We start from the raw sequence: 13,007 nt of genomic DNA on the forward strand, positions 1-13,007 counted from the left end.
TTCTGTGATTGAGAAGATTCATTAGAGTCACCTATTGCAAAGTCACTATTGCTACGTGAGGATTGCTGATCACCTGCGGTGTGATCGTATTTAGTGTGCCACGATTGGCGACTCTGGAAGCGCCTTGGTCTTTGAGGGGCACTGGTGCCCGTTAGCCAGTGGTACACCCGCTTGTCCTCATAATCCTGCTGTACAGTTTGTAGCTTATTCTTTTTGAATTTTAATAACACCTTTTTGTACGTGTCACACTGAGCATTCAATTTATTCCACCAAGTACTATGTGCTTGGTTTGCTAAAGTGGAAGCAAAGGATGCTTTAATAACTTCAATTTTGTTCCTTACATTCACCAACTCCTTCCCCGCCTCCTCATTCACTAGTAGCATCAAGTCCAGGCTACATTTATTCAACACCACCACCCATCTACTACAAAATTCACGATTCATTCTAAAGCCCCTAGGTATCAACTTTTGATGGAATTAGTCCGAAAGGGTGGTGCTGCGCAGCAAGTAATCCATTTCACGCTTTCTGAGCTTTAAAAGCTTGTAATAAATATCCTCTATCTGTATTTCAGTCTCATCCTCTGTGAGATCAGCAGCAAAAAAGATGCTATCAGCTTCCACATCCGTGATGCACAACGTTTCTCCCACTGGCAAATTTAGATTTACAAAATCCATAGCTGTAGAACTTGATTGCTGGGTTGGATCCATGACCAAAAACATACCAAACGTAGCTGTATATAATCCACAGTCACCCCTGCAGGATATAGGTGAGTATACCAATGTAAGTGTCTATAACAAATCTGAACGGTGCCTTAACCCAATAGAAACCAACTGGTTTCAAGAAATATAGTAAGTTTGGTTTGGCACTCAATTCTCCTCTTATTGATAGGGCACATACAATTGTATAAAAGTGAAGAGATGTGCTGTCCTTGGACGAGGCAGAACACAGAGCTATATACTTACCTATATACCCCACCGATTAAGAAAAAAGTGTGACACTGCTCCACACCCGCGATCACGTGAACGGAGGGCGTGGGTCGCCCGGAGATGATATCACCCGTCTCACATAGTGATTTATAATATACTTATAATTGACAGTAGGGGATACATTATCCAATAAATCATTCCTGGTGATATGGTGATCTCTGATGTATAGCATTACTCTGAAAGCCACTAATATTAAATAATAGCTAAAATAATACTTTTTTCCAATGGTCATTGAATTAATTGTTTTAAGTTTTATGCTGCCACATAGGAATCCACACTGTGGATGTGGTGCTTTTTAATCACCGGCTAAATGGTTAAAATGCCAGCAATCACCGTGGTGACTTTATCGGCTGTTGGTGAACCCCAGGGGGTACAGGAGCTAACAGTGTAGCAGGTCCCCTTATGCTTCACACAAAATTCAAGTTAATTACATGCAATTTGTTTGTATTAAAGTCGTTAGCCTGTGCAACATGTCCTTAATTGCACTCTCATCACTAATAAAAGAAAGTTTTCTCAAACTCATCAAGCGTACTGACTCGTTAATTAAATGGTTCATTTAATTTGTCATCTAGGGAGAACAGTTAACAGAGCACGAACCGACTGCAGAGAACACAAAACAAACAAGGAATAGGATCATGGAATAGATGTCTCACCAGAAAGTCTTAGTTAATTAAAAACAATTTTTTGTCACCGTTTTGGTCATTCTACAATTTATTGCCCTAGAAAATGTATTTGTGCATGAGTATAATTAATTAAAATTATCTATACAGGCGTACAATTGCCCACCATTAAATAAAAAACATAAATAAAAAAATACTGTAACTCTGATGAAGAAACCTTTGTGATTTTCAGCTTAGTCATTGACTTTTGGATGATTCTATATCTGCCCCCTTCATGGTGACAAATTCTATGCAGTCTCACTTACCCTTTGCAGCAAAATGATTAACCTCCAACATTTAAAAACGTTTGATTGACTAAACCATGTACACAAGGTAGGCTGATAACATAAAAAGTTTAAATGTATTAAAAAATAAATTAATTTTTTTTTACCACTTAACTGGCTAATATTTTTTCCAAAAACCACTCACATTTTTTTTCTGATTGAATTAGGTCAATGTGGAGGCTGAGGGCTGCTTGATTTACATTTCCTGATCAGCCATGGGTGTTTCTGACTGGTTTGCACCAAGGATAGGGTTGATACAACTGTGCACTGATAATGGTGGTGGCTACGAAACCAAGCATATGGGGTAGTCCAACTGCAGAGGTATGTATAACTCTGCATACGGGTGAAGATACGCATGTAGTCCAATGCATATGGGAGTAATTACAGCCCACTTACTGTAGGTTCAACTCTGCATTGCCCCAACGGTGAGAAGTACTTTGTTGACATTTTATGGGGAAACAGTCGGGAAACCGATGGACGGAATCCCGCCCGCCGGCTTCCCGACTGTATAATCCCGGCAAGGGTTAAATGACAGGCATCGAAATCCCGATGCCTGTAATTTTCCCTACACCGGGAGACTGACACCTGGCTTGCCGATCGAAGGACAGCTGCACGGGGGGGAGGGTTAGGTTTAGGGTTAGGCACTCCCCCCCGGGAGGTTAGATTTATGCTAGGGGAAGGGGAGGTTAGGGTTAGGAACCCCCAGAGAGAGGTTAGGATTAGGTACCCCCCTGGGGGACTTAGGTTTAGGTGGTGGGGAAGGGGCGGATAGTTTTAGGCATTTAGAGGAGGGATTAGGGTTATGCACTTAGGGGGAGGTTAGGGTTAGGCACCCCTAAGGGAGGGTTAGGGTTAGGGGGTAGAATAGGTTAGTGAATACTTACCTTGGGACGATCGGGATTTTCATCCTTGTCGGGCTGCCGCTGTCGGGATTTTAACCATGCGACCGGCGGTAATTCATACTGTATCCATTTTATGCAGTGCAGGAAAATGAGTGAAGTGAGGTGAATTTGATGATTAATTATTAAATGTGTTGTAGTATTGTTTAGGCCTTAGGTGCCTATTTATCAAATAATATTAAGGATACCCGAATGTAACATTTAGGGGCTGCAGCAAATATCTCTAGTATCTGCCAGGTTCCCTCCATTTCTGACAGCAGAAGCAGCTCCCATAGTTTATATGGGGGATGTTAGGCTGTTGGATTTACTAAGCTCTAGAGTGCAAAGCCTATAGCCTGTAGATTGCCAAAATTCCCAAAAGAGGGATCCTGTAAGAAATTATAATTATCAGGACTATAACCCGATAATTGATAAATATGCACCTTAGTCTCCAAACTACAGGAAACCCATTTTGCTGGAAATCCCTTCACTCCAAGTATGCCTGATAATAGATTTGACACCTGTATAGCTAGTGGGGATAAGCATATACTATACAATATTACTATATTATTACATAATTCTTGCAATATATTACACAACCCTTTATCCCACATATTCCTGATAATAACCTACTGCTCGTTACATATTTAAAAAACTGTCAGAGCCCTAATGTATCTAGTTGTAGCAATTCCTATGAATAATAGCCATAGCTACCACAGGGAGTACAATTTATAATTTGTCACCAGAATGTGTAATTTATACAGATGTTATTTAAACAAACGTCAAAATACATCATAATATATGTACTGTATTATGCCATTAATTCTTTCATTGACATCTCTGGGGCATAAGTCACAAACTATGTTCGGACCCCACAGTGTGCAGCATATCTGTCAACTGGACATCAGTTAGATTTTTAAAACTCTTCTCCTGAATATTTGCCTGACTCCACATTTGCCCGCAACACTTGTTGCGACACAGCCTGGATTGTCCCACCTTCATCGGTCATCTCTACTACTAACATCATGGCCCAACATTGCAACACAATTAGTCATGCTCTTGATACTGCCAAGCCAGTGATGTGTGGTCAGGTGAGGCAAGTGAGGCAGAGCCTTTCCTGTCATACTTAGGTATACTCCAGAGTTTTGACATGAAAATTATAAGAAAAATTTTAAGAAAATATTATAAATATCTTCTTTGTATTATTCTAATAATTTTCATAGTCAAAACCCCAGAGTAAAAAGTTTATGGCAGATGAGGCACTGCCTCCCCTGTCTACTTTTTCTGCATCTCCCTGATCAAAACACACCAAATTTCCAGCACTATATACTGCTGCACCTTTGTATAATGTTATATACACAGAAAAATTATTTTGCAGATACACTGTGTGATCATTACTGTTCACATTTAAATGTATTTTGTAATTAAATATAATTTCAGAGGTAGTTAGCATTTCAGTGGCCAATGATACAGGCCTACCCACCAGCGTCAAGGTCACCTCATTGAGCAGGTCCCTAACATTCTGGGGTTCACATCTGGGATGCAGGGCACCCCAAAAGACAGCCCAGCCAAAAACCTTACCAGGGCATCACACGGAAAAAAGAGTGACAGTGAAGTGTTATAGAGTACAAACTTCTTTTTCTGTGTATATAACTTTAAAATCTCAGCATAATAGCACCTTTCATTACTATTAGGGTGTGCAGTCTAGAGCTCCTGATATACTAACTACCTCAGTCTAGAGCCCCTGATATACTAACTACCTCAGTCTAGAGCCCCTGATATGCTAACTACCTCTGAAATTATATTTAATTACAAAATACATTTAAATGTGAACAGTAATGATCGCACAGTGCATGTGCGAACTTCTTTTTCTATGTATAGAACTTTAAAATTATACTCTATATTATGTGTATCTATACACATATCTGAAGCCTGAGATTGCTTCAGTCTAGGTTTGCACCCCTCTCCCAGCTCCCCATATAAGTTTTCAAGCAGGGACCTAGCATTTGACTGCACCAAGTAACAGGCATAATACAAATTAAGTCCTATTTATATATATATATATATATATATATATAGTGTCAATTTATTTGGGGTGAGCATTTGGGCGTGGGGCCCCCTGAGCTGCTCTGGCAGGGCCTATTCAGGGCATCACCACATAGTCACTTTGTATATCACTTTTCATGTTTGTTTATTATTAATGTACTTTTCAAATATATTCTTTACCTTTATTACTATTTTAACACTTATTAGCTACTTTTACACACCTGATACTTTATAACACTTCACTGTCACTCTTTTTTTCGTGTGATGCCCTGGGGAGGTCTTTGTCTGGGCTATCTTTTGGGGTGCCCGGAGTCCCTGATGTGAACCCCAGAGTGTTAGGGACCTGCTAAATGAGGGGACCTTGATGATGGTGGGCAGGCCCGTATCATTGGCCACTGATATGCTAACTACCTCTGATATTATTTAATTTCAAAATACATTTAAATGTGAACAGTAATGATCGCAAAGTGCATCTGCAACTTCTTTTTCTGTGTATACTTTACAATCTCAGCATGATAGAACCTTTCATTACTATTAGGATGTGCAGTCTAGAACCCCTCCCTATACCTTCCTATAATGCCCACATGAACCCTCAGGTTCATATATGTATCTGTATATCTGGCTCTGATACTAGCCAGTGCCTCCCCCATTTACCTAATCGCACATCACTGCAAGCCACAACCATATTATGACATAGCACACCGAATTTGGATTCCTGGAAATCTCTACTGATGTGGGAATCATGTAGACCAGGAGTTATCAACTCCAATACTAAAGTAATGTACCACCAACAGGCCATGTTTGCAGTATTTCAGTCTTTGAAAACAGTTGGGATAAATACTGACTAAAGTAAACTCATCTGTGCATGATTAAAGAAACCCTGAATACCTGTTGGTGGTACTTGAGGACTGATGTTGAGAACTCCTGATGTAGACAACAGGAACATTCTATGACAAATTTGGGCCAAAATCATGTATGAATTGCAAATGATCTCGAGAATCCTGAAAACCAGAATGATTGCATAAATGTTCACTCATCTCTAGTTAAGAGTTGTCAGCCTTTTATAAGTCACCCTGTGAAATGTGCGTGCCATGATATACAGGTGATCTATGAAAGTACTCGGCAAAGAGGGCCATCTATCTTGTCTGCAACATGCAGAAGGGCTATTAAATCCTGCGAGTTAGAAACATTTTCGGCTCAGTGAACTCTAGTTCTGGCCTCTGGTTCCCTTGACAAATGACCTTCGCTTTATATTCATCACAAACACTGGTCTGTAGATCCATTAGGTCTCACTGTGCAGGAAATAGATGAATCCAGGGAGCCTGTGTGTGTACGGTGCCACTAATTAGAGTACTAGTCTCAGGAAACATTTGACTTGTTAACTCTGCTGGAAAAGGCCTTAAATTGTTGTAAACAAACATAGCTTCATATTTCTATTTATGGCTTCAGATCCAATACAAACATTAAGGAGTTATTCCTTGGAGGGAGTAAAGTATAAGAGAGCCAAACGCTCTCCGTAGCTAATGGTGGGGCTACTTCTGTACTTGCTTAGTAACATTGTTTTGTTCAATACATGACACATTTATAGCAGCTGCCAGTAACAGCAGTTTAATACAAGTTGCAATGTAATAGAAATAAATAAACCAGTGTTCCCAAATTCCCATGATGTTTAATACATTTTGTGCAGACTGTTTATGCATATAGTGGAAATTAATTTATTTAAAAGCAAGTAAAGTTTTTTATGCAGATTTATTTCAGGAATGGGGTCTTAATCTCAATCTCATTTTGTCCAAAAATCATTCGGAAACTGCTGCTTTTGTATGATTATTTCAAACTTTATTTAATTTTGTTGTGTGTTTTACTCTTATGTACGGCATTGAGGAGCCTTTGTGGTGCAATATTAAAGAAAGATAATAAAAATTTCTTAAAGGTGTGATAAGGTCCCCTTTGGAGAGGAGAGTTCATGTGTAGAGGGGTCTTCTCAGATTCATTACCCTGTAATCCCATGTGCACCTCCTCTCCAACTAGGCGCGTGAATGTGCTGAGACTTCAGTCAAGGAGCAGAATGCATCAAAGCAGTTTTTGTGGTCAAACCTCTGAAAATGAAGTTTTCTGAGGTTTGGCCGCTTACTGCTTATGCTCCAAGCTCTGGAATCCAATACATTTTGGGGCTTGGATGCGGTGAGCAACCCCATCTTTGTATGGTGTTACCTAATAGAAGCCTATGGGCTTCTATTCACACTTCCACCTGAGAAGGATCCAATTACAGTAGATCCCTCCCAGCATCCCCCATGGCGCATGCATCACACAACGCATGCGCAGAAGGACTCCCAGGTCCTAACCCCGGAAGTCCTTTAATTGCAAAGGGCAACTCTTAACAGGAGAGCTATCTTTTGTCAAAATGCAAATCATCATTCATCCCGCCCGGGGAGAAAACCTTGGTATGTGTGCAAACATCTCAGTGACAGCCGTTTATTAGAGGTGTTGTCTCAGCATGTCTGCATTGATAAGTCTAAATAAAAAGGCATTTCTAATTTCTTGAAATAATATGGTCCATCATCAGTGGCACTACAACGTTTTTAGGTTAGGGTACTAAGATATAATTTCATTTTGGCGCACCTAAATTGCTGAATGTCGCAGCTGGAGTAACCTGCATATGAAATATTTTGGTATATACACCATACAGGCGGCAGCATGGGGGAGAGCTGAGCTGCCGGCCTCCTGGAGGTAAATTTACTAAAGTTTGATTAGAGATTAATTTTTATGAATCTCTGAAATCTCCTGAGATCGAATTGAACTTGAACAGCAAAGAATGGATTTTGCTTTTGATTTTCAACTTGAATTCAATCTTGTTTCAGTTTAAGAAGGGATTTGCTGTTCGATTTTGCATGTTCATGTCCAAATCAAACAGCAAATCCCACTCCAAAATGAACTTCAAAGCCCCAAATTAATGGAACTGCTTCATGCTTTCATTTTTAGCATGAACACTTCGATTTGACACAGATCTCGGCACACAGTAGGCCTACCCAGCGCTCTAGCAGCTAATGGGAGCAGCCCACAGCCTCTCCCCTGCCTCTCTCTCTCATTGTGGCTGCTTGATGACACCATCTGATGGGGTGACACCAAAATAGCAGAGCAGCTCTGCTATTTTGGTGTCACCCGGTGCGGACTGCACCCCCCTAGTGACACCAATTCGTAGAAGTGCTCCTCACAGGGTGTAACATAAAGTAGGACATATGAAAATGGTGCTTTTAATCACATCTGTGTGTAGCTGCTGGCTCAGGCTGACTGGCAGCTTTTTAGTCTGGGGTGCAGACACAAGCAACTGACCTGGCTTTTCTACCATCTCATTGCAATGGGGAAAGAGATGTGGTGATAATAACCTCTGTATGTGTGGTTTGTCTAATTTGGGTGTGCTTTAAATAGCTGTTTGGATTCAGTTTCTACTTTAAAAATCTCATTGGGATTTTAGAGCCTTGTTTTTTATTAGTGTTATTGATGTCTCCGATTTGTTTTTTAATAGTTATATTAGTACTTTTTGATTTTTTAATTACTTAATTACTAATCAAACAATCTGGCATCCACTAAATACTTCACCTCCATTTACCTGTGCTGGCCTTGGACCTCTGATCTAATTCTTGATTAATGAAACATTTTACAGCATCAAATAGTTTATATTAAACTGCCCTCATTTTGTGCCGCTGCCCTGTCACTTACTTTACCCAGCCAGCTCGCTGCAGCCTTTGGCCAATATGGGTGAAAACAATATTGTGAGCTGTGAGGTGGTAACAATTGACTGGAAATGAATGTTTTTGAAATTTATTATACTGTATGAACTGAAATAGGCCCACATTTCAAATACATAATTTTAGCTGTTTTTTTAATCAGTTTTACAGAAATCCCAAACCGAAACAGACCAAAAACACTTGAGAGTAGTTTTGCCAAAACCAAAACCCAAACCCAAACCTTTGAGCGTGGTTTTGCTAAAACCAAAATCAAAACACAGGGGTCTGCACACATCTCTACTTACAGCCAGAGACTTTAACAGGTAGACGGCGCTAATGTCATGCAGCAGATAAGAAGTGAAACGATATACTGTATATCTTCAATTGGAATATTTAATAATGAATATTGGTATACACATATGAATAAATTATTCCAAAAGCGATTCCTAAAAAGGTGTATTCCTAAAAGACATATATAAACAAAATAAACAATAGTACATATAAAAATAAAAACAACCGGTGGAAAGTGATCTCCAATCCCCTATAATGCAGGGTGCAAAAAAGCCCCTATCCGGATCCAATGATGAAGGGCTGTGCACAATAGTTACTTGTTTGCTGTTTCCCAAAGATACTGTGTTGCAAGCAAACCACAACTGGTTATGATGGCAACACTTTTGTTAACCCCAGTGCAAATGAGCTGGACTTCAAATGGAGGAAACTCTGATAGTCAAACATTACTGGAGCAATGGTATGTATAAAAGCTCAACAGTACTCACGATCCTCTGTTAATCCAAGTCGCTGCACCAATGACAAATGCAGCCTCCGTAGCTGCCAGCAATATTTCCAGAGTGGAGCGGAGCTGATGTCCCAACAAGGTCTCCTTCTCTCTGAACCACTCCAGCGGTTAGCTGTATGCGGCGTCAGTGACTGTAGTGACTTAGCTCCAGAGTTGAATGAAGGACTGTCCTCTACTCGGCTCTGATTGTCCCATGGCTTGATGGGATTGCCTCCCTCACATGCGTACCAGCAGCCGCTGTATGTGAAATCAACAGTTGGACAGCTTAGGGAGAGAAAGAAGGCAAACAAATATCTTGCACTGTGGCAGCCGCTGGTGGATGGGGTCACTTCACCGGCAAGCACAACCGTGCCCTCAAAGCGTTTCTCCGCACTAGGTGGCTTTATCAAGAGGCGGATGTGTTTAGAGGCTCTGTCTTATCCCAACTTTATAGTGCTGTCAATCAAATATCTTTCAGGTGAATCTAATCAAACAATTAATTAGAACAAACACCTCTACTCCCTTCAAATCTAATGATAGCACCAGTAGGGAGAAAAACAGATAGTTAGGTGAGATTCAATTCATTGTTCATATTCACCCAAACTTACAAACAATAAAAAATACAATCTATTACAGCACATAAATTCATAATAATAATTACAATATACAAATATATATTTTACTAAACAATATATTAATAAAAATATATAAAAAATTAGTTAATCACAAATTAATACGCAAGAATTTGAAGTGTTATATACATAAGCAATTCCAAAATAATGAGTAGGGAATAAACCCAAAAAAGAGAAGAGAAAGCTAAGGTGTACCATATGTACTAATAGTGGATTTAATGAGAACAGGACAGAAAAAGGAACAAGAAGGACCTCCCGAGGATTTCTAAATAAATTCGAGGTCAAAAGTTTCATTCAATCCTTGTGGCTTTAATGATTGAAGTTTCAATATCCAAGCTGCCTCTTGGCGACATAAAATTCTAAATCTGTCGCCACCCCGATTCGTAATAGGTATATGTTCTAACCGTACCACTCTCAAACCTGAAGGATCGCCATCATGGCTTTCCAGAAAGTGCCTAGGAACACTATGATTTGTACACTTATTAAGGATATTCCTCCTATGTTCCATGAATGTACACTTTAAATTTCTCATAGTACGCCCTACATAATATATGTTACAAGGACAATATAGCGAATAGACGACAAAGTCCGTATTACAGTTAATAAATGCATCTATTTTAAATTCTTTCTTCGATAGACTGGAGCATACAGTCTTAGTTTTATTTGCTACATGTAAACATGTGGTGCATTTGTTATGATTGCATCTGTAAAAACCACAGATATTTAAACCTGTAATAGTACTCTGTCTAACTGCAGATTTATGACTCTGGGAATTATTGAAGAAGCTAGGAGCCAACATACATCTCAAGTTGTTCGCCTTCTTGAACACAACCATCGGTTTCTCTTCCAGGCATTGAGCTAAAACCGGGTCTGTGAATAATAACTTATAATTCTTCTTCATAATGCTAGTGATTTTATTAGCTGAAATATTATATTTAGAAATGAATGTGGGACCAGACCCAGAGTCCCCCCACTGTTTAGATTTAGAGCTAGGTCTATTATCAGTAACAGTAACTGACATTGTCTCATTACTAATCTCAGAGTTATTTATAGTACTCGACTCAATATTAATACTCTGCCCCATGTGGGTATCCCTGGATTGCTGTGTGAGATCTAAACCATCTCCACCTTTCTTAGATGTCTTCCTCTCAGAATGTTACATCTATCTAATGTCTTAGAATATTCCAGGGCTTCATCAAGCACCTCAGAGGGATTACCCTTAGTTTTAAATTCTTGGATCAATTCCGTGGCCTGAGCTACAAAATCCTCATCTGAGGTACAGTTCCTACGAATGCGCTTTTAGGAACATTTTCAAGCCATTTTTTCTTATGGTTGCTAGAAAAGGGGATATAATTACATACATCAACAGGCTTTTTATAGGAAGAAACACTTAAGGTCTCCTGTATCACCTCCACCGTGATGTCTAAAAAATTAATACGAAATAAATCATGAGTGCACGGGAAAACTAAACCAAAAGAATTAGTATTAAGATAATCAACAAAATAATTAACTGAATCCGCATCCCCATCCCAAATGAAGAACAGGTCGTCGATATAGCGACAGTAGTGAATAAGATTCGCACCATATGGGCCATCCCATATGTGATGTTGCTGAAGACGGCCCATATACAAGTTCGCAAAACTCGGTGCGAATCGACTACCTATCGCTGTACCAAGGACCTGTCTATAGTGCACGTGATCAAACAGAAAATAATTGTGTGATAAAATAAAATGACGCTGTCTCTCAGAGATCCCCCTATCCTGAGAAAGAGACATCTCTACAGTCTCAATTCCTGTACTATGTGCAATGTTACAATAAAGAGATTGAATATCACACATTACTAATCGGTACGTGGACTTCCATTTTAGACCTTCAATCTGCGTTACGGTGGAGGTGATACAGGAGACATTAAGTGTTTCTTCCTATCAAAAGCCTGTTGATGTATGTAATTATATCCCCTTTTCTAGCAACCATAACAAAAAATGGCTTGAAAATGTTCCTAAAAGCCAGTTACAATGCATTCATAGGAACTGTACCTCGGATGAGGATTTTGTAGCTCAGGCCACGGAATTTATTCAAGAATTTAAAACTAAGGGTAATCCCTCTGAGGTGCTTGATGAAGCCCTGGAATATTCTAAGACATTAGATAGATGTAACATTCTGAGAGGAAGACATCTAAGAAAGGTGGAAATGGTTTAGATCTCACACAGCCATCCAGGGATACCCACATGGGGCAGAGTATTAATATTGAGTCGAGTACTATAAATAACTCTGAGATTAGTAATGAGACAATGTCAGATACTGTTACTTATATTAGACCTAGCTCTAAATCTAAACAGTGGGGGGACTCTGGGTCTGGTCCCACATTCATTTCTAAATATAATATTTCAGCTAATAAAATCACTAGCATTATGAAGAAGAACTATAAGTTATTATTCACAGACCCGGGTTTTAGCTCAATGCCTGGAAGAGAAACCGATGGTTGTGTTCAAGAAGGTGAACAACTTGAGATGTACAGTATGTTGGCTCCTAGCTTCTTCAATAATTCCCAGAGTCATAAATCTGCAGTTAGACAGAGTACTATTACAGGTTTAAATATCTGTGGATTTTACAGATGCAATCATAACAAATGCACCACATGTTTACATGTAGCAAATAAAACCAAGACTGTATGTTCCAGTCTATCGAAGAAAGAATTTAAAATAGATGCATTTATTAACTGTAATACGGACTTTGTCGTCTATTCGCTATATTGTCCTTGTAACATATATTATGTAGGGCGTACTATGAGAAATTTAAAGTGTAGATTCATGGAACATAGGAGGAATATCCTTAATAAGTGTACAAATCATAGTGTTCCTAGGCACTTTCTGGAAAGCCATGATGGCGATCCTTCAGGTTTGAGAGTGGTAGGGTTAGAACATATACCTATTACGAATCGGGGTGGCGACAGATTTAGAACTTTATGTCGCCAAGAGGCAGCTTGGATATTGAAACTTCAATCATTAAAGCCACAAGGATT

This window comes from Taudactylus pleione, unplaced genomic scaffold, assembly GCF_031769625.1.
Source record: "Taudactylus pleione unplaced genomic scaffold, aTauple2 ptg000671l, whole genome shotgun sequence".
Taxonomy (NCBI): domain Eukaryota; kingdom Metazoa; phylum Chordata; class Amphibia; order Anura; family Myobatrachidae; genus Taudactylus; species Taudactylus pleione.